The sequence below is a fragment of the Aedes aegypti genome, chromosome 3 (assembly GCF_002204515.2).
Source record: "Aedes aegypti strain LVP_AGWG chromosome 3, AaegL5.0 Primary Assembly, whole genome shotgun sequence".
NCBI classification, from domain to species: Eukaryota; Metazoa; Arthropoda; class Insecta; order Diptera; family Culicidae; genus Aedes; species Aedes aegypti.
Window position 1 is genome coordinate 178,633,109 of NC_035109.1, and position 22,512 is coordinate 178,655,620.

At 40.0% G+C, this 22,512-nt stretch overlaps 1 protein-coding gene across 1 annotated transcript in view; it reads left to right on the plus strand.

The window, feature by feature from the left end:
• The window catches only part of LOC5573569, a 313,982-nt gene that overhangs the window by 42,260 nt on the left and 249,210 nt on the right, over positions 1–22,512 (plus strand). Inside the window, exon 2 of the mRNA XM_021851479.1 lies at positions 16,486–16,548. The gene's annotated coding sequence lies outside the window, so the exon portion shown is untranslated. The remainder of the gene's footprint in view (positions 1–16,485; positions 16,549–22,512) is intronic.

Below are 22,512 nucleotides of genomic sequence, written 5' to 3' on the forward strand. Positions count from 1 at the left end.
AGCTTCCCCGAGGGACCTAGCATAGTTCCAAATTCATCCACTACGTGGCGCTAGTGTACGTAAACACTTCCGGTTTGTCGATATTGAAGGATATCTCGGAACCTAAACGAGATAGAAAATTCCTGTCTTCGAGAAAATTGTTCAGAGTGAGCCAAGCTTCCCTGAGGGACCTAGCTCAGTTTCAAATTCATCCACTACGTGGCGCTAGTGTACATAAATACTTCCGGTTTACTGCTATTGAAGGATATCTCGGAACCTAAACGAGATAGAAAATTCCTGTCTTCGAGAAAATTGTTCAGAGTGAGCCAAGCTTCCCTGAGGGACCTAGCCCAGTTTCAAATTCATCCACTACGTGGCGCTAGTGTACATAAATACTTCCGGTTTACTGCTATTGAAGGATATCTCGGAACCTAAACGAGATAGAAAATTCCTGTCTTCGAGAAAATTGTTCAGAGTGAGCCAAGCTTCCCTGAGGGACCTAGCTCAGTTTCAAATTCATCCACTACGTGGCGCTAGTGTACATAAATACTTCCGGTTTACTGCTATTGAAGGATATCTCGGAACCTAAACGAGATAGAAAATTCCTGTCTTCGAGAAAGTTGTTCAGAGTGAGCCAAGCTTCCCCAAGGGACCTAGCATAGTTCCAAATTCATCCACTGCATGGCGCTAGTGTACGTAATCACATCCGGTTTGTCGATATTGAAGGATATCTCGGAACCTAAACGAGATAGAAAATTCCTGTCTTCGAGAAAGTTGCTCAGAGTGAGCCTAGCTTTCCCCAGGGACCTAGCATAGTTACAAATTCATCCACTACGTGGCGCTAGTGTACGTAAACACTTCCGGTTTGTCGATATTGAAGGATATCTCGGAACCTAAACGAGATAGAAAATTCCTGTCTTGGAGAAGGTTGTTCAAAGTGAGCCTAGCTTCCCCGAGGGACCTAGCATAGTTCCAAATTCATCCACTACGTGGCGCTAGTGTACGAAATCACATCCGGTTTGTCGATATTGAAGGATATCTCGGAACCTAAACGAAATAGAAAATTCTTGTCTTCGAGAAGGTTGTTCAAAGTGAGCCTAGCTTCCCCGAGGGACCTAGCATAGCTCCAAATTGATTCACTACATAAACACTTCCGGTTTACTGCTATTGAAGGATATCTCGGTACCTAAACGAGATTGAAAATTCCTGTCTTCGAGAAAGTTGTTCAGAGTGAGCCAAGCTTCCCCGAGGGACCTAGCATAGTTCCAAATTCATCCACTACGTGGCGCTAGTGTACGTAAACACTTCCGGTTTGTCGATATTGAAGGATATCTCGGAACCTAAACGAGGTAGAAAATTCCTGTCTTCGAGAAAGTTGTTCAGAGTGAGCCTAGCTTCCCCGAGGGACCTAGCATAGTTCCAAATTCATCCACTACGTGGCGCTAGTGTACGTAAACACTTCCGGTTTGTCGATATTGAAGGATATCTCGGAACCTAAATGAGATAGAAAATTCCTCTCTTCGAGAAAATTGTTCAGAGTGAGCCAAGCTTCCCTGAGGGACCTAGCTCAGTTTCAAATTCATCCACTACGTGGCGCTAGTGTACATAAATACTTCCGGTTTACTGCTATTGAAGGATATCTCGGAACCTAAACGAGATAGAAAATTCCTGTCTTCGAGAAGGTTGTTCAAAGTGAGCCTACCTTTCCCGGGAGACCTAGCATAGTTCCAAATTCATCCACTACGTGGCGCTAGTGTACATAAATACTTCCGGTTTACTGCTATTGAAGGATATTTCGGAACCTAAACGAGATAGAAAATTCCTGTCTTCGAGAAAATTGTTCAGAGTGAGCCAAGCTTCTCCGAGGGACCTAGCATAGTTCCAAATTCATCCACTACGTGGCGCTAGTGTACGTAAACACTTCCGGTGTTTGAAGGATATCTCGGAACCTAAACGAGATAGAAAATTCCTGTCTTCGAGAAAGTTGTTCAGAGTGAGCCTAGCTTCCCCGAGGGACCTAGCATAGTTCCAAATTCATCCACTACGTGGCGCTAGTGTACGTAAACACTTCCGGTTTGTCGATATTGAAGGATATCTCGGAACCTAAACGAGATAGAAAATTCCTGTCTTCGAGAAAGTTGTTCAGAGTGAGCCTAGCTTCCCCGAGGGACCTAGCATAGTTCCAAATTCATCCACTACGTGGCGCTAGTGTACGTAAACACTTCCGGTTTGTCGATATTGAAGGATATCTCGGAACCTAAACGAGATAGAAAATTCCTGTCTTCGAGAAAATTGTTCAGAGAGAGCCAAGCTTCCCTGAGGGACCTAGCTCAGTTTCAAATTCATCCACTACGTGGCGCTAGTGTACGAAATCACATCCGGTTTGTCGATATTGAAGGATATCTCGGAACCTAAACGAAATAGAAAATTCTTGTCTTCGAGAAGGTTGTTCAAAGTGAGCCTAGCTTCCCCGAGGGACCTAGCATAGCTCCAAATTGATTCACTACATAAACACTTCCGGTTTACTGCTATTGAAGGATATCTCGGTACCTAAACGAGATTGAAAATTCCTGTCTTCGAGAAAGTTGTTCAGAGTGAGCCAAGCTTCCCCGAGGGACCTAGCATAGTTCCAAATTCATCCACTACGTGGCGCTAGTGTACGAAATCACATCCGGTTTGTCGATATTGAAGGATATCTCGGAACCTAAATGAGATAGAAAATTCCTGTCTTCGAGAAAATTGTTCAGAGTGAGCCAAGCTTCCCTGAGGGACCTAGCTCAGTTTCAAATTCATCCACTACGTGGCGCTAGTGTACATAAATACTTCCGGTTTACTGCTATTGAAGGATATCTCGGAACCTAAACGAGATAGAAAATTCCTGTCTTCGAGAAGGTTGTTCAAAGTGAGCCTACCTTTCCCGGGAGACCTAGCATAGTTCCAAATTCATCCACTACGTGGCGCTAGTGTACATAAATACTTCCGGTTTACTGCTATTGAAGGATATCTCGGAACCTAAACGAGATAGAAAATTCCTGTCTTCGAGAAAATTGTTCAGAGTGAGCCAAGCTTCCCCGAGGGACCTAGCATAGTTCCAAATTCATCCACTACGTGGCGCTAGTGTACGTAAACACTTCCGGTTTGTCGATATTGAAGGATATCTCGGAACCTAAACGAGATAGAAAATTCCTGTCTTCGAGAAAGTTGTTCAGAGTGAGCCTAGCTTCCCCGAGGGACCTAGCATAGTTCCAAATTCATCCACTACGTGGCGCTAGTGTACGTAAACACTTCCGGTTTGTCGATATTGAAGGATATCTCGGAACCTAAACGAGATAGAAAATTCCTGTCTTCGAGAAAATTGTTCAGAGTGAGCCAAGCTTCCCTGAGGGACCTAGCTCAGTTTCAAATTCATCCACTACGTGGCGCTAGTGTACATAAATACTTCCGGTTTACTGCTATTGAAGGATATCTCGGAACCTAAACGAGATAGAAAATTCCTGTCTTCGAGAAGGTTGTTCAGAGTGAGCCAAGCTTCCCTGAGGGACCTAGCCCAGTTTCAAATTCATCCACTACGTGGCGCTAGTGTACATAAATACTTCCGGTTTACTGCTATTGAAGGATATCTCGGAACCTAAACGAGATAGAAAATTCCTGTCTTCGAGAAGGTTGCTCAGAGTGAGCCTAGCTTTCCCCAGGGACCTAGCATAGTTACAAATTCATCCACTACGTGGCGCTAGTGTACGTAAACACTTCCGGTTTGTCGATATTGAAGGATATCTCGGAACCTAAACGAGATAGAAAATTCCTGTCTTCGAGAAAGTTGCTCAGAGTGAGCCTAGCTTTCCCCAGGGACCTAGCATAGTTACAAATTCATCCACTACGTGGCGCTAGTGTACGTAAACACTTCCGGTTTGTCGATATTGAAGGATATCTCGGAACCTAAACGAGATAGAAAATTCCTGTCTTGGAGAAGGTTGTTCAAAGTGAGCCTAGCTTCCCGAGGGACCTAGCATAGTTCCAAATTCATCCACTACGTGGCGCTAGTGTACGAAATCACATCCGGTTTGTCGATATTGAAGGATATCTCGGAACCTAAACGAAATAGAAAATTCCTGTCTTGGAGAAGGTTGTTCAAAGTGAGCCTAGCTTTCCCCAGGGACCTAGCATAGTTACAAATTCATCCACTACGTGGCGCTAGTGTACGTAATCACATCCGGTTTGTCGATATTGAAGGATATCTCGGAACCTAAACGAGATAGAAAATTCCTGTCTTCGAGAAAGTTGCTCAGAGTGAGCCTAGCTTTCCCCAGGGACCTAGCATAGTTACAAATTCATCCACTACGTGGCGCTAGTGTACGTAAACACTTCCGGTTTGTCGATATTGAAGGATATCTCGGAACCTAAACGAGATAGAAAATTCCTGTCTTGGAGAAGGTTGTTCAAAGTGAGCCTAGCTTCCCCGAGGGACCTAGCATAGTTCCAAATTCATCCACTACGTGGCGCTAGTGTACGAAATCACATCCGGTTTGTCGATATTGAAGGATATCTCGGAACCTAAACGAAATAGAAAATTCTTGTCTTCGAGAAGGTTGTTCAAAGTGAGCCTAGCTTCCCCGAGGGACCTAGCATAGCTCCAAATTGATTCACTACATAAACACTTCCGGTTTACTGCTATTGAAGGATATCTCGGTACCTAAACGAGATTGAAAATTCCTGTCTTCGAGAAAGTTGTTCAGAGTGAGCCAAGCTTCCCCGAGGGACCTAGCATAGTTCCAAATTCATCCACTACGTGGCGCTAGTGTACGTAAACACTTCCGGTTTGTCGATATTGAAGGATATCTCGGAACCTAAACGAGATAGAAAATTCCTGTCTTCGAGAAAGTTGTTCAGAGTGAGCCTAGCTTCCCCGAGGGACCTAGCATAGTTCCAAATTCATCCACTACGTGGCGCTAGTGTACGTAAACACTTCCGGTTTGTCGATATTGAAGGATATCTCGGAACCTAAATGAGATAGAAAATTCCTGTCTTCGAGAAAATTGTTCAGAGTGAGCCAAGCTTCCCTGAGGGACCTAGCTCAGTTTCAAATTCATCCACTACGTGGCGCTAGTGTACATAAATACTTCCGGTTTACTGCTATTGAAGGATATCTCGGAACCTAAACGAGATAGAAAATTCCTGTCTTCGAGAAGGTTGTTCAAAGTGAGCCTACCTTTCCCGGGAGACCTAGCATAGTTCCAAATTCATCCACTACGTGGCGCTAGTGTACATAAATACTTCCGGTTTACTGCTATTGAAGGATATCTCGGAACCTAAACGAGATAGAAAATTCCTGTCTTCGAGAAGGTTGTTCAAAGTGAGCCACCTTTCCCAGGGACCTAGCATAGTTCCAAATTCATCCACTACGTGGCGCTAGTGTACGTAAACACTTCCGGTTTGTGTATTGAAGGATATCTCGGAACCTAAACGAGATAGAAAATTCCTGTCTTCGAGAAAGTTGTTCAGAGTGAGCCTAGCTTCCCCGAGGGACCTAGCATAGTTCCAAATTCATCCACTACGTGGCGCTAGTGTACGTAAACACTTCCGGTTTGTCGATATTGAAGGATATCTCGGAACCTAAACGAGATAGAAAATTCCTGTCTTCGAGAAATTGTTCAGAGTGAGCCAAGCTTCCCTGAGGGACCTAGCTCAGTTTCAAATTCATCCACTACGTGGCGCTAGTGTACATAAATACTTCCGGTTTACTGCTATTGAAGAATATCTCGGAACCTAAACGAGATAGAAAATTCCTGTCTTCGAGAAATTGTTCAAAGTGAGCCAAGCTTCCCTGAGGGACCTAGCATAGTTTCCAAATTCATCCACTACGTGGCGCTAGTGTACATAAATACTTCCGGTTTACTGCTATTGAAGGATATCTCGGAACCTAAACGAGATAGAAAATTCCTGTCTTCGAGAAAGGTTGTTCAGAGTGAGCCTAGCTTCCCCGAGGGACCTAGCTATTTCCAAATTCATCCACTACGTGGCGCTAGTGTACGTAAATACTTCCGGTTTGTCGATATTGAAGGATATCTCGGAACCTAAATGAGATAGAAAATTCCTCTCTTCGAGAAATTGTTCAGAGTGAGCCAAGCTTCCCTGAGGGACCTAGCCCAGTTCAAATTCATCCACTACGTGGCGCTAGTGTACATAAATACTTCCGGTTTACTGCTATTGAAGGATATCTCGGAACCTAAACGAGATAGAAAATTCCTGTCTTCGAGAAGGTTGTTCAAAGTGAGCCTACCTTTCCCGGGAGACCTAGCATAGTTCCAAATTCATCCACTACGTGGCGCTAGTGTACATAAATACTTCCGGTTTACTGCTATTGAAGGATATCTCGGAACCTAAACGAGATAGAAAATTCCTGTCTTCGAGAAAGTTGTTCAGAGTGAGCCAAGCTTCCCCGAGGGACCTACATAGTTCCAAATTCATCCACTACGTGGCGCTAGTGTACGTAAACACTTCCGGTTTGTCGATATTGAAGGATATCTCGGAACCTAAATGAGATAGAAAATTCCTGTCTTCGAGAAAATTGTTCAGAGTGAGCCAAGCTTCCCTGAGGGACCTAGCTCAGTTTCAAATTCATCCACTACGTGGCGCTAGTGTACATAAATACTTCCGGTTTACTGCTATTGAAGGATATCTCGGAACCTAAACGAGATAGAAAATTCCTGTCTTCGAGAAGGTTGTTCAAAGTGAGCCTACCTTTCCCGGGAGACCTAGCATAGTTCCAAATTCATCCACTACGTGGCGCTAGTGTACATAAATACTTCCGGTTTACTGCTATTGAAGGATATCTCGGAACCTAAACGAGATAGAAAATTCCTGTCTTCGAGAAATTGTTCAGAGTGAGCCAAGCTTCCCCGAGGGACCTAGCATAGTTCCAAATTCATCCACTACGTGGCGCTAGTGTACGTAAACACTTCCGGTTTGTCGATATTGAAGGATATCTCGGAACCTAAACGAGATAGAAAATTCCTGTCTTCGAGAAAGTTGTTCAGAGTGAGCCTAGCTTCCCCGAGGGACCTAGCATAGTTCCAAATTCATCCACTACGTGGCGCTAGTGTACGTAAACACTTCCGGTTTGTCGATATTGAAGGATATCTCGGAACCTAAACGAGATAGAAAATTCCTGTCTTCGAGAAAATTGTTCAGAGTGAGCCAAGCTTCCCTGAGGGACCTAGCATAGTTTCAAATTCATCCACTACGTGGCGCTAGTGTACATAAATACTTCCGGTTTACTGCTATTGAAGGATATCTCGGAACCTAAACGAGATAGAAAATTCCTGTCTTCGAGAAGGTTGTTCAGAGTGAGCCAAGCTTCCCTGAGGGACCTAGCATAGTTTCAAATTCATCCACTACGTGGCGCTAGTGTACATAAATACTTCCGGTTTACTGCTATTGAAGGATATCTCGGAACCTAAACGAGATAGAAAATTCCTGTCTTCGAGAAGGTTGCTCAGAGTGAGCCTAGCTTTCCCCAGGGACCTAGCATAGTTACAAATTCATCCACTACGTGGCGCTAGTGTACGTAAACACTTCCGGTTTGTCGATATTGAAGGATATCTCGGAACCTAAACGAGATAGAAAATTCCTGTCTTGGAGAAGGTTGTTCAAAGTGAGCCTAGCTTCCCCGAGGGACCTAGCATAGTTCCAAATTCATCCACTACGTGGCCCTAGTGTACGTAAACACATCCGGTTTGTCGATATTGAAGGATATCTCGGAACCAAAACGAGATAGAAAATTCCGTTCTTCGAGAAGGTTGTTCAAAGTGAGCCTAGCTTCCCCGAGGGACCTAGCATAGTTCCAAATTCATCCACTACGTGGCGCTAGTGTACGAAATCACATCCGGTTTGTCGATATTGAAGGATATCTCGGAACCTAAACGAAATAGAAAATTCTTGTCTTCGAGAAGGTTGTTCAAAGTGAGCCTAGCTTCCCCGAGGGACCTAGCATAGCTCCAAATTGATTCACTACATAAACACTTCCGGTTTACTGCTATTGCAGGATATCTCGGAACCTAAACGAGATAGAAAATTCCTGTCTTCGAGAAGGTTGTTCAAAGTGAGCCTAGCTTTCCCGGGAGACCTAACATAGTTCCAAATTCATCCACTACGTGGCGCTAGTGTACGTAAACACTTCCGGTTTGTCGATATTGAAGAATATCTCGGAACTTAAATGAGATAGAAAATTTATGTCTTCGAGAAAATTGTTCAAAGTGAGCCTAGCTTTCTTAACTTAGCATAGTTCTAAATTTATCCACTTCGTGGCGCTAGTGTACGTAAACACTTCCGGTTTGTCGATATTGAAGGATATGTCGGAACCTAAACGAGATAGAAAATTCCTGTCTTCGAGAAAGTTGTTCAGAGTGAGCCAAGCTTCCCCGAGGGACCTAGCATAGTTCCAAATTCATCCACTACGTGGCGCTAGTGTACGTAATCACATCCGGTTTGTCGATATTGAAGGATATCTCGGAACCTAAACGAGATAGAAAATTCCTGTCTTCGAGAAAGTTGTTCAGAGTGAGCCTAGCTTTCCCCAGGGACCTAGCATAGTTACAAATTCATCCACTACGTGGCGCTAGTGTACGTAAACACTTCCGGTTTGTCGATATTGAAGGATATCTCGGAACCTAAACGAGATAGAAAATTCCTGTCTTGGAGAAGGTTGTTCAAAGTGAGCCTAGCTCCCCCGAGGGACCTAGCATAGTTCCAAATTCATCCACTACGCGGCGCTAATGTACATAAACACTCCCTGTTTACTGCTATTGAAGGATATTTCGGAACCTAAACGAGATAGAAAATTCTTGTCTTCGAGAAAGTTGTTCAGAGTATGCAGAGCTTCCCGAGCAAAGTCAGATAATTGGATGATATCAAAATAATAACAACTTGTATTTCGTCGTTATCATTTTGAGATTATGTTATCAATGGTAACTGAATGATAACAACATTTGTTATCATAGTATCCGTGACAGAAACTTTTGACAACAGTTTGATAACAAAATATGTTATCACACATCTCTCCCATAACATTTTCAAGGCATATATTATTAAACAAAGTTGACTTTTCATCATACAAAATTTTGTAAAATTATTTGAAGTGTAAGTTCAACCCAAAACGCTCACCTCTAAAAATTTTTCCTTGATATATGAACATAAAATTCAAAAATATATGATGATGCAAATTTAGTTATCAACTTGAACTCAGTGATAACATAATTTTTTATTACTTTGTTATTCGACAAACAAATTTGAGTTTTCATTTATGTTATGTTGGCTGTTTATTCATCCAAAGTGTTAACAAAATCAGTTATCAAATGATGATAACCAGGAAACAAGATTTGTTATCATTTTGCTGTTCAACTTTGCTCGGGTTTCTTGCAAAATTTTAATTATTATTTTATTTTATTTTAGTATTCATCCTTAATTAAGAATTATTTTAAGTTCATCCACTTTGTGGTTCCGGTATCATTTCATTTAGATATATTTCGCAATCTATAGAGGAGATATAAGATATATATCTTTGAATAAAGTTGTTCAGATTGAGCAGAGCTTATTCAAGAGAGCATGCAAGGCTCTTATATTTTCCACTTCGTGACGGTAGTGTACGTATATATTGGTAAGTTATAGATGAGAAATTTCTTTAAATCTAAATGGGATATAAATTTTCTATTTTCGGGTATTTCTTTCAGAAAAAGCAGAACTTCTCCCAGGGACCTAGCATAGTTACAAATTCATCCACTACGTGGCGCTAGTGTACGTAAACACTTCCGGTTTGTCGATATTGAAGGATATCTCGGAACCTAAACGAGATAGAAAATTCCTGTCTTGGAGAAGGTTGTTCAAAGTGAGCCTAGCTCCCCCGAGGGACCTAGCATAGTTCCAAATTCATCCACTACGCGGCGCTAATGTACATAAACACTCCCTGTTTACTGCTATTGAAGGATATTTCGGAACCTAAACGAGATAGAAAATTCTTGTCTTCGAGAAAGTTGTTCAGAGTATGCAGAGCTTCCCGAGCAAAGTCAGATAATTGGATGATATCAAAATAATAACAACTTGTATTTCGTCGTTATCATTTTGAGATTATGTTATCAATGGTAACTGAATGATAACAACATTTGTTATCATAGTATCCGTGACAGAAACTTTTGACAACAGTTTGATAACAAAATATGTTATCACACATCTCTCCCATAACATTTTCAAGGCATATATTATTAAACAAAGTTGACTTTTCATCATACAAAATTTTGTAAAATTATTTGAAGTGTAAGTTCAACCCAAAACGCTCACCTCTAAAAATTTTTCCTTGATATATGAACATAAAATTCAAAAATATATGATGATGCAAATTTAGTTATCAACTTGAACTCAGTGATAACATAATTTTTTATTACTTTGTTATTCGACAAACAAATTTGAGTTTTCATTTATGTTATGTTGGCTGTTTATTCATCCAAAGTGTTAACAAAATCAGTTATCAAATGATGATAACCAGGAAACAAGATTTGTTATCATTTTGCTGTTCAACTTTGCTCGGGTTTCTTGCAAAATTTTAATTATTATTTTATTTTATTTTAGTATTCATCCTTAATTAAGAATTATTTTAAGTTCATCCACTTTGTGGTTCCGGTATCATTTCATTTAGATATATTTCGCAATCTATAGAGGAGATATAAGATATATATCTTTGAATAAAGTTGTTCAGATTGAGCAGAGCTTATTCAAGAGAGCATGCAAGGCTCTTATATTTTCCACTTCGTGACGGTAGTGTACGTATATATTGGTAAGTTATAGATGAGAAATTTCTTTAAATCTAAATGGGATATAAATTTTCTATTTTCGGGTATTTCTTTCAGAAAAAGCAGAACTTCTCTACACTTTTTATATTCATGGAGAAGTAATTTGATTTTGTTTAAGAAAACCTTTAATTGGACACTTCACTTAACTTTTGCAAAAGAAAAATAATACTAAAAATCACTCGTAAGGGGAGCAAATACCTTCAAACTCTTGTATGTTGCATATCTTGACAGATAGGTCTATTTCGTCTGTGACTTACAGACTTATTCAGTGTCGACTGCTCAACATGAAGCAGAACTTGCAAGACGGAATCTTCAAAGCAGTGGTTTCGTATAGTACATGTAAGCTAATATTCTTTAACTTCACCCTGAGAAAGTAACCCCGATTTATGTTGAGGCAACCATTTTACCAACAAAGCCTTCGCACCATAATTACATTTATTCACATACTCTGTATGATCTTAGCAAATAGATTATAGATTTGATTAACAATTAAATTATGTGGGCCCACTTAAATTCGGAAATCGATCTCGGCAAACGGATTGCAGAGAAATGAACAACTGAGGTCTCGGTGACCATTTGGCTGATCTCAGTAAAACTCAGTAAAGTTCGCTAAATGTTTGCTAAATCTTGGTTACGTTCGCCGAGATTTCGATTACAAATTTGATTCGTCAACATTCTTTTCCTGGCATTATGTCTGCACTGGGACAGAGCCTGCTTATCAGTTTAGTGTTCAATGAGCACTTCCACAGAGATTGACTGAGAGCTTTCTTTGCCAAAGTTGGCATTTACAAATTCGTATATCGTGTGGCAGGTACGATGATAATCTATATGCCCAGGGAAGTCAAGGAAATTTCCATTACGAAAAGATCCTGGACCGACCGGGAATCGAACCCTGACGCCTTTAGCATGGCTTTGCTTTGTAGCTGCGGGCTCTAACCACACGGCTAAGAAAGGCCGGTTGCAAACATCTTGATTCATCTACACGGATTTAAATCTGATTCTTAAATCATGATTTACAAGTCATGCAACTCAGAAATAAGTAAGGTCATGATATCAAGATTATGAATCATAGTTTTTGGATAATCATGATTTTTCATAAGCGTAACATCCAAAGTGACAACAGTTCCGTCAAGACAAGAATTCCGTCAGGATTTTCCCAAAAGGATTTCTTCATGGCTCATGGATTTCTTCAGGAATTTCCAAAGCGATTCCTTCAGGTACTCCCCGAAATTCCATACGAATTCACCCAGAGATTCCTTTAGGAATCGCCTCAGGAATTCTTTTAGGGATGTTCCCAGAGATTTTTCAGGAATTCTTAATTCCCAAAATCATTCCTGCTGAAATTCATTGAGAATTCTTTAAAGAATTTCCTCAAAGGTCCCTAAGAAGTTTCAACAGAGATCCCTTCAGAAATTCCCCCAAGAGACCTTTCAAGAAATCATCCTGGGATTTCTTGAGGAATTCTCCCTACGATATCTTAAGGAATTCCTCCTGGTATTCATTCAGTAGTTCATACAATGATTTTAACAGAATTCCCAAAACAAGTTCTCTAGGGATTCATTCAAGAATTTTTCCAGGGAATCCTTTTAGAATTCACTCAAGTATCTTTTCCGGAAATCCTTCGGTGATTGCTTCCAAAAATTTTCCGAGAGATCCACACAGAATATTTTTAAGGTACCTGCAAGAATTCTAATTGTACCTTTTTGATGTCACACTAGAATTGTAAACGAATACCAGCGCCACGTAGTGGATGAATTTTGAACTATGTTAGGTCTCTCGGGGAAGCTAGGCTCACTTTGAACAACTTTCTCGATGACAGGAATTTTCTATCTCGTTTAGGTTCCGAAATATCCTTCAATAGCAGTAAACCAGAAGTGTTTACGTACACTAGCGCCACGTAGTGGATGAATTTGGAACTATGCTTGGTCCCTTGGGAAAGCTTGGCTCACTTTGAACAACTTTCTCGAAGACAGGAATATTCTATCTCGTTTAGGTTCCGAAATATCCTTCAATAGCAGTAAACCGGAAGTGTTTATGTGCACTAGCGCCACGTAGTGGACGAATTTAGAACTATGCTAGGTCCCTCGGGGAAGCACGGCTCACTCTGAACAACTTTCTCGATGACAGGAATTTTCTATCTCGTTTAGGTTCCGAAATACCCTTCAATAGCAGTAAACCGGAAGTGTTTACGTACACTAGCGCCACGTAGTGGACGAATTTAGAACTATGCTAGGTCCCTCGGGGAAGCACGGCTCACTCTGAACAACTTTCTCGAAGACAGGAATTTTGTATCTCGTTTAGGTTCCGAAATATCCTTCAATAGCAGTAAACCGGAAGTGTTTACGTACACTAGCGCCACGTAGTGGATGAATTTGGAACTATGCTAGGTCCCTTGGGAAAGCTTGGCTCACTTTGAACAACTTTCTCGAAGACAGGAATTTTCTATCTCGTTTAGGTTCCGAGATATCCTTCAATAGCAGTAAACCGGAAGTGTTTACGTACACTAGCGCCACGTAGTGGACGAATTTGAAACTATGCTAGGTCCCTCGGGGAAGCACGGCTCACTCTGAACAACTTTCTCGGATACCGGAATTTTCTATCTCGTTTAGGTTCCGAAATATCTTTCAATAGCAGTAAACCGGAAGTGTTTACGTACACTAGCGCCACGTAGTGGATGAATTTGGAACTATGCTAGGTCCCTTGGGAAAGCTTGGCTCACTTTGAACAACTTTCTCAAAGACAGGAATTTTCTATCTCGTTTAGTTTCCGAAATATCCTTCAATAGCAGTAAACCAGAAGTGTTTACGTACACTAGCGCCACGTAGTGGATGAATTTGGAACTATGCTTGGTCCCTTGGGAAAGCTTGGCTCACTTTGAACAACTTTCTCGAAGACAGGAATTTTCTATCTCGTTTAGGTTCCGAAATATCCTTCAACAGCAGTAAACCGGAAGTGTTTACGTACACTAGCGCCACGTAGTGGATGAATTTGGAACTATGCTAGGTCCCTTGGGAAAGCTTGACTCACTTTGAACAACTTTCTCGAAGACAGGAATTTTCTATCTCGTTTAGGTTCCGAGATATCTTTCAATAGCAGTAAACCGGAAGTGTTTACGTACACTAGCGCCACGTAGTGGACGAATTTGGAACTATGCTAGGTCCTTCGGGGAAGCTTGGCTCACTTTGAACAACTTTCTCGAAGACAGGAATTTTCTATCTCGTTTAGGTTCCGAGATATCCTTAAATAGCAGTAAACCGGAAGTGTTTACGTACACTAGCGCCACGTAGTGGATGAATTTGGAACTATTCTAGGTCCCTTGGGAAAGCTTGGCTCACTTTGAACAACTTTCTCGAAGACAGGATTTTTCTATCTCGTTTAGGTTCCGAGATATCCTTCAATAGCAGTAAACCGGAAGTGTTTATGTGCACTAGCGCCACGTAGTGGACGAATTCGGAACTATGCTAGGTCCCTCGGGGAAGCTTGGCTCACTCTGAACACCTTTCTCGATGACAGGAATTTTCTATCTCGTTTGGGTTCCGAGATATCCTTCAAAAGCAGCAAACCGGAATTGTTTATGTACACTAGCGCCACGTGTTGGTGGAATTTTGTATCATTACATATACCATAAGGAAGCGAGCACTGCCCTGTACAACTCTCCCGAAGACAATACCCTTCTAGCTGGTTAAAATTTTGAAATATCCGGCCACATACCTAGTTCCGGAATAACCAACTTGCATGCAACGCTTGTATACAACCAGCAAACCAGCTTGTAAGGTGGGCAAAAAATGTGGACGGTCTTGATCCGGCCAATTCTCAGCCATGGTGGCATAAAACTTCAATCGGTCTCCACTAAACCATCCACGATAGTAAACGGTTGCAATGGTGGAAAAATTATGGAAATTGATTGATTATCAGCTGAGATATCGTCGTGCAAAGTTTACCGTTCACATTTTTTGACCCGTCGGTACTTTACGTTACAAAAACTGCGTCGGTATAAGCAGTGTTAACAAACTTCCCTCCCAGTAACCTTTGTGGAGATGCAGAGGAAAACACGGTCTCCAAATAGTAAAGGTTACACACTAACATAGGGGGACATGGGGCAAGAAGGACACCCGGGGCAAGAGTGCCACCTCTAATTTTACGTAGTTCAAATCAATTTTTTGATGTTTTACGCAGGATAAGAATGAATTGAGTACTAATTGAGGGTTGTGTAAATATAACAGTTAGAAATGTTAAGTACAAAAAATTAGAAAAATGTATTTAACTCACCAACGCAAAAAATGCGAAATATTATAAGAAAGTAAGACTGGAAAACAAGATTTGACTCCCAATAAATACAAAACATATTTGTTTTTCCGCACAGTATTGATGATTTTCAATTGTTTAATATAGCTGTAAGGATTTTTTTTCGAAAAAAATCTTTTGACATTGAGTTTTACATATATAAAAACAGTATGTCTTATGGGGCAAGAGGGACACCGCAATTTTCTCATATAAAATCACATGAACTTTTATTTTTCTTGTTAAATATTGCATTAAATCAATGCTTCCTACTAAATAAAATCAAAATAAACCATCTTGGACATTCAAAATGGTTTCTGATTTTTTTTTACTATTATTGTTACAGTCAAATAAGATGAGAACTAAATTAATTTCGTAAAATTACTTTTTAACTATAAGTCAACTTTTATCCCTCAGTTTTTATCTTTACTTATTGTAGAATTTATCTTTTAGGTGGGGAAATAATAATATACCAAATTTGTGGCATTTTGCTCTGGTGGTCATCTTGCCCCATACGAGTGGCACTCTTGCCCCGTGCCTCGTTTAAAAACGTCATAAGAAGGGACATTTTAAAAAATCTCAAATAATCATGTAATTCTTATATTTTTAAAATCTATCGATAACATCATTTAGAACAAGAGGTGAGCTTGCCCCTACACTGGAATAATCTTCAAAATATGTGCTAATCAACCATGATTTGATCCTATATATCTTAAGGTGTCCTTCTTGCCCCCAGCCCCCCATACCTTCCTCCAATCTCACCTGACAGCAAGGACGTGGCCGGCGCCGTTATTGAACCTGTATAAATAGAGTCACTGAATTAGGCACACTGAAGAAGATTATGGCCAATCCCAGCCGAACTTCTAGTTGATTCTTTGTGCATTTTGACTGACTTCGGTCAATCACGGAATAGCAACCATTGATAAGAGTAGTCATTCTAAGCTAAGCAAAGCTAAGTATATTTTCTTGTCTTGTAGTCCAAACGGTTCACTACTACTTTTCTTATACTTCATCTTCTTCTTCCTGGCATTACGTCATCACTGGGACGCTGCCTGCTTCTCAGGTTAGTGTTCAATGAGCACTTCCACAGTTATTTGCTCTGTCAAAGTTGCCATTTTCGCATTCGTATATCGTGTGGCAGGTACGATGATACTCTATGTCCAGGGAAATCAAGGAAATTTCCATTACGAATGGATCCTGAACTGACCGGGAATCGAAGCCAGACACCTTCAGCATGGCTTTGCTTTGTAGTCGCGGACTCTAACCATTTGGCTAAGGAAGGTTTCTAATGAGATTTTATTTGTTCGATTAAACTAATAGATGTTAAAAACTTTTCAAAAATTGAATTTCGGATAATAATGAGATTTTTCGCTTTTTTTCTTTTTAGATCCATGTGAAATAAATGCTCAATATTTGCGCTTTTACCAAATCAACTAAGGAAGGCTCAAAGGTGAGTGTTTTAAGAGAATTTTCCCAGAGTTGAGAGTTTAACAAGAGTTGAATCGAATATTTGTCTATACATAGTTTAGAATGCGTTATAAATAAATCGAGATTACATGAATATTAGTAAAGAGAGTACTGCATTTAAAGATTTATCATAAAAATGTTATAATAATATTTCGAATATTTGCTGAAATATTTCAAATTATGTTTCCACAGATAACACTGAATTAACAATTTCACGTCACAATACCCAAGTAACCATAAGCACTAATAATAAGCCCTTAACGATCAACGCTCCGTCATCGTAATCATCGTCATCATCGAAACTTGAAAAGCAGTTTTTCTGTTCAAAACTAAAAATTATTCGATAAAAATGTGTTCACTGTGTCTCGGTAGGGGAACAGAATACAGTGAACACATTTTTCTGTAAATTTTCTTGATTTTGAACGAAAAAACTGCTTTTGAAAATTCCGAAATCAATGACGAATCCTGCCCCCTTAATAAGCATCATAGATGTACACATTATAATAGCACTACAAATGCTTACACACCTTATTACAGCACTTCCGCTGCATAGAAACCCTATTACTGCATCATTAATGCTTCTAAGTCTGATGCATACAGGCATTGAATAAGCACTATATTCGCATACAGGGCATGTTTTAATGCCATCTAGTATTTTGCCAGATATACCACGTGCTTTGTGTTTGCATGTAGTGGTAAGAGGGAGTCAAACATAAATCTTCTCACAACTAGAATTGCAGGTTTCCAGTAAGCACGACAATGCGGCACGGTAACAGCATTATATGCGCATATAGGGTAATCATTTGATGCATGTCAGTTTTATATACGCATATAATGCTATTATAATTCCAGAAAAGGCGAAATAGCGTGCCACTATAATGCAAAGATATAAACGTGCTTCTCTGCACCACTAATGCTGATATAAGACCACGTGAGAAACGTCAGTTGTTTTCGCCAGGTTTTGAAGGCGAATATTTTGTGCTTTCACGTATGCGGCCACTTATTATTAGTGCTTATGGTTCCTTCGGTTCTTGCAACACGTCCTGGCTATCGTATCCTTCCAGCTTTGGTATCCTTCTGGATACTGGGTTCGCCGTAGAGTTGCCTCGCGTTTCAGGTGGGTGTCCAGGTCTGCCACCTTTTCAAATATTCGGCCGACAATATCCATATCATCCGCGAAGTAAACAAATTGTCCGGATCTCGTCAAAATCGTACTCCGTACGTTGAACTCGACTCTCCGAATAACACCTTCAAGCACAATATTGAATAACAGGCACGGATGTCCGTCAGCTTGACGTAGTCCCCGGCGGGATTCAAACGAAGTTGAATGTTCGCCTGAAACCTTCACACAATTTTGCAGACCTTCCATCGTTGCGCTTATCAATCCCATGAGCTTCTCGGGAAAGCTGTTCTCGTCCATGATTTTCAGTAGCTCTACGCGGTCGATACTATCGTATGCCGCCTTGGAATCGATGAAAAGGTGAGGCGTTGGGACCTGGTATTCACGACATTTTTGGAGGATTTGCCGTACAGTAAAGATCTGGTCCGTTGTCGATCGGCCGTCAACGAAGCCGGCTTGATAACTTAGCTTAGCTTAGACTGACTACACATATCAGTGGTTGCTATTCCGTGATTGACCGAAGCCAGTGAAAATGCACAAAGAATCAACTAGAAGTTCGGCTGGGATTGGCCATAATCTTCATCAGTGTGCATAATTCAGTGCCTCTATTTATACAGGGTCAATAACGGCGCCGGCCACGTCCTTGCAGTCAGGTGGGATTGGAGGAAGGAATGTTAGTGTGTAATCTTTGCTATTTGGAGACCGTGTTTGCCTCTGCATCTCCACAAATGTTACTGGTAAGGATGTTTGTTAATGGGGAGGATCGTTGGGTCAAAGAATTCACTTTGATAAGTGATTAGACCATGATAAATAGTTTTTTGTCAAATATAAATATGCTTTTATGAAAATATTATATTTTCATTTGATATGAACAATTTCTATGTAAAGGAATATTATGCCGACACTTGAGGTGACGAACCATTCAAAGTTTGTTGAACAAATATCTAAATGTAACATTCCTACAGCTGTCAGGACGAAAGCATGTGTTATTATATTTTACTTATTTGAAAAGAAACAGAAACTCGATTGGCTGGAACATCATAGAACACTCTTATTCTTATGCCGACACTTACAGTGGCGAACCATCCGAAGTTTGTTGAACAAAGTGAACCTTTCGCAAGTCTACACTTGTAGTGTCGAACCATTCAAAGTTTTTTTTAATAATTACAAAAATAAAGATAAAAAGAAAGGGGTGTTTTGAAAACAAAACAATGTTAAACATAAATAATTCATGAATTAGAGTTTATGTCGACAAGAACCGGCCTTTGATCCTCTCTCACATTCTCTCATTCATCGGCCGCCATCTGATCACGCGCCTCGTTCGCACCACCGGCCTTCAGCACATCGGCGAGTATGCGTGTGCTGCAGATGAAATTGAGTGTTTTACAGTTCCACGTACCGAGCTTCCAATCGATAGTCCCTTTACGTCGCTGTGGTCTTCGCCGATTGTCTCGGTTCGTATTCTCTCGTCGATTATTCGTTCCTTGATTTTTCACGGCTGGCTTGCAGGGCCTGACACACCCCCTAGATTTCTGGAGGAACATTCCCCCTAAATGTTCGGAGGGGCGTAGTGCACAGTTTAGCTAAGAGTCGTTTCTTGGCACTCGGACGATGATCAGCCGCCCCTGACATGGAGAACAGACGCTGTTGTGAGCCGCTCCTTACATGGAGTACAGATGCTCTAGGTTTGCAGAAGCAAACCCCTCTTTCCCTGTCAGCATACGGCCATTATCCGATCTTCTCTAAGGTTGCTCGACCCCGGCCAGTACCGCGAGATCGAGATTTCTGATGCACTATACAAATTATGTTAAATTTGAATACAAAATGTCTTACCATGGGGGAAGATAGGGTGGTTGGTGTTCCAAAAATCGCCAAAATTGTCTTTCGTAACTAATGGACAGACCCTTATTTCATTTGAAGAACTCTTGGGATACACGAATCATCCATAAACATTTAAATCATTCCTTCAAAAAATAACCTGAGCAAAACCCAATTTTAATAAAAATCTTAAATTTGATTAGCTCATGAATATACAAAAGACAAGTATCATTCATGTATTGAAAATATTACATCGATTTATGCTGATTTGAAATTTTTACTAAGGGTGTCATTCCGATCAATGGCACCACGCTGTTAAATGTTATCTCGTTTAACGATACTAAGTGCATATGAATTTACGCCACACAGAATGCGTGCGATGAACAGACTTAAGCGTTGGGAGTCTGCCTGTGTAGGACATCAAAAATCTCACTTCGATGCATGCTTCTCACGACGTGTTCTAAAAATACACACCTGCGTTATTTATTTAAAATTTAAATTTAAACTCTCCACTACATGAAAATGAGCTACTCCCAATTAAATATGAACCAACAAACGTATCTCGTGTACGGAAAAATATGTCAAACATTTTTCCTTTATGAGAGATGTTTATCATCGCAGTTATTTTTGCTTGGCAATCCAATGGACGCCAAACAGCCCCAGAGAGCCGGGTGTTTGACCGTTCCGTAAGGGTATACGATGTTTCGAAATTTCGCGGAATATCACAGAACCCAGGAGCGAATTTTGCGAAGTATCGAACTGAATTCAGGAAAACGACTCGAACAAAAATTTTCCCAGCCTTTCATGAATTGTTAATTGTAAATTAATGATTTGTTTTATTTATTTTGCCATGGTGTTCCTAAATTTGTCCCCTCCCATAAGAAATCAATGTAGGTGGTGAATTCAGGAACATAAATTAAGAACATGGTGAATACTGGTGCAGGTGATCCTGTATTTGCTGCTGCCCCAATTTTCAACACACGAACAAAGTATGTTAAAAATCCTATTTTTTTACTACTAAACATTAATTAGAATTTTTAGTTTAATCATTAATTTTACTATTGACAGTATCCAGAAGTCTATTGACTGATTTATAAAAAAATGTTTCCTTATAGTATCGAATACTAGTACACCTACCGTATCAGTGTTCGTTCAAAATATCGTTTTGTTTGGTAACGTCATGAACAAAATGTTTATCGTATACCCTCAGACCGTAGCAATGCAAACAGAAATACTTTATCGATGCTACAATTTTCGGTAAATAGAAACAAAGTGTAAAGCGGCCATGGGAGGGGGTCGATAAAATCCAGCATCCATTAATAATAACTCATCGTTCAGCGGACCATTTCGTTTTGCCACCACTTTGGAACATGTGCGTCGTGGTGCGTTCGTATTTTAGCGTCGAAGCCAACCAGCCGAACGAAAACAAACCGGTGCTCATATGTATCCCAGCAGTATCTTATTATCTCCCAGCTGGAATCAAGCTGAACGTTGTTGTTAATTCAATTTTTACGATCATTCATCAATCAAACCTGATGGAATGATTTCGCACGGCTTGTTACTCCGGCCTGAGTGTTAAGGTATGCGTCGTGTAAACACAAAATGCTTGACACTTTTTATAGTTTGTACATACTATACGACGTTTATAAATTCTCCACCGTCTGCATATTCCGTTGGGTAATTAAATTTAGTAAATTCGAATACTTGCCATAGCCGTCCAACCGAGGAATTACTTTCCTCGTTTAAGAAAAGCAGGGGAAGATTAATCATTCGAAAAATATTTAAGTTTCGATTTTTGAGATATCTGTTTGTCCTTTGAAGTCATACAAACAAAGAAGAAATAATAAATCAAAATAAATAGGTGAAGCCTGTTTTGAAAAGGAATTAGCATTATATGTCTCTGTTCAAGAAAAGACCCCTCTTTTTAAGGTTCTCAGTGCTGTCTACACGATTTAGACAGAAAGGATGAGATAGCCAAACTTTGTCAAAATGCAAACATGAATAGCTTCCTTCAATATTTATGGAATTTTCAGCGGGAAATTTTATTCAGTTTTATAAAATGGCCTGATTTAACATGGTGACTACTGGTCACCGGAATTACTTTAAGGTATGTCAAGCTTATGACTCGGCTTAACGTTTTGAAAATTGGTCTCAACTATGGGGATACCATAATTTGTTACAGGGTAGCTAGGTAACCTGCAAATAATTTCCCAAGCATTGGCCTAAAGAATGATGTCGTTCTTTAACTATATTGGTAAGGGGCAGTCTCCACGTGGTCAGGTTTTATGAAAAATATAAATTCTCGCTCCAGTCCACTTTTTGGGTGTCATTTGGGTCTCATAACAACTGTGCAAAATTTCAGCTTGATCAGTGAAACTATAATTTAGCGCCAGCTATTCATAGATTGTATAGGATTTACCAGAGTAGAAGCACCCGTTTTGGCCATACACCAGTTGTAGTCATAGTGGTTTATATATTTATATTATTATATTTTATTATATTTTATTATATATTATTATATATTATTATTATATTGCATATTATTATTATGAGTTTCATATTATATTCAATAGATCACATTCAAATTATAAGACAACATTCGTTTACTAGTCCAAATTGATTCAAAGCATAAGGAAAATAATTAATTTTCCTCATAACTTTATCTCACATACACCTAATCTGGCTACACACTTAAAAAAAATTACAGATTACGGTGAAATTTCACCGTAATCTCAACAGCTGAACAATCTGTAAAATGATTGACCAAATCATAAAGAAAAACAAGAAAATGGTTCGACTGGGAATCGAACTCCCGACATACCGATCAGGAAGCTCATTCCTGCTAGAGCGGCTGTCACACAATTTCACAGAATTTCGGTAAAAATAATGCTGTTACCGAACTGTTCGTTAGTATTTCACAGGGTTACAGTAAAATGGTTTGTTTCACGGATTTTTTCGGTAAAATAATAGATTTCACAGGAAAATCTGTATTTTTGTTGTTTACAGTTC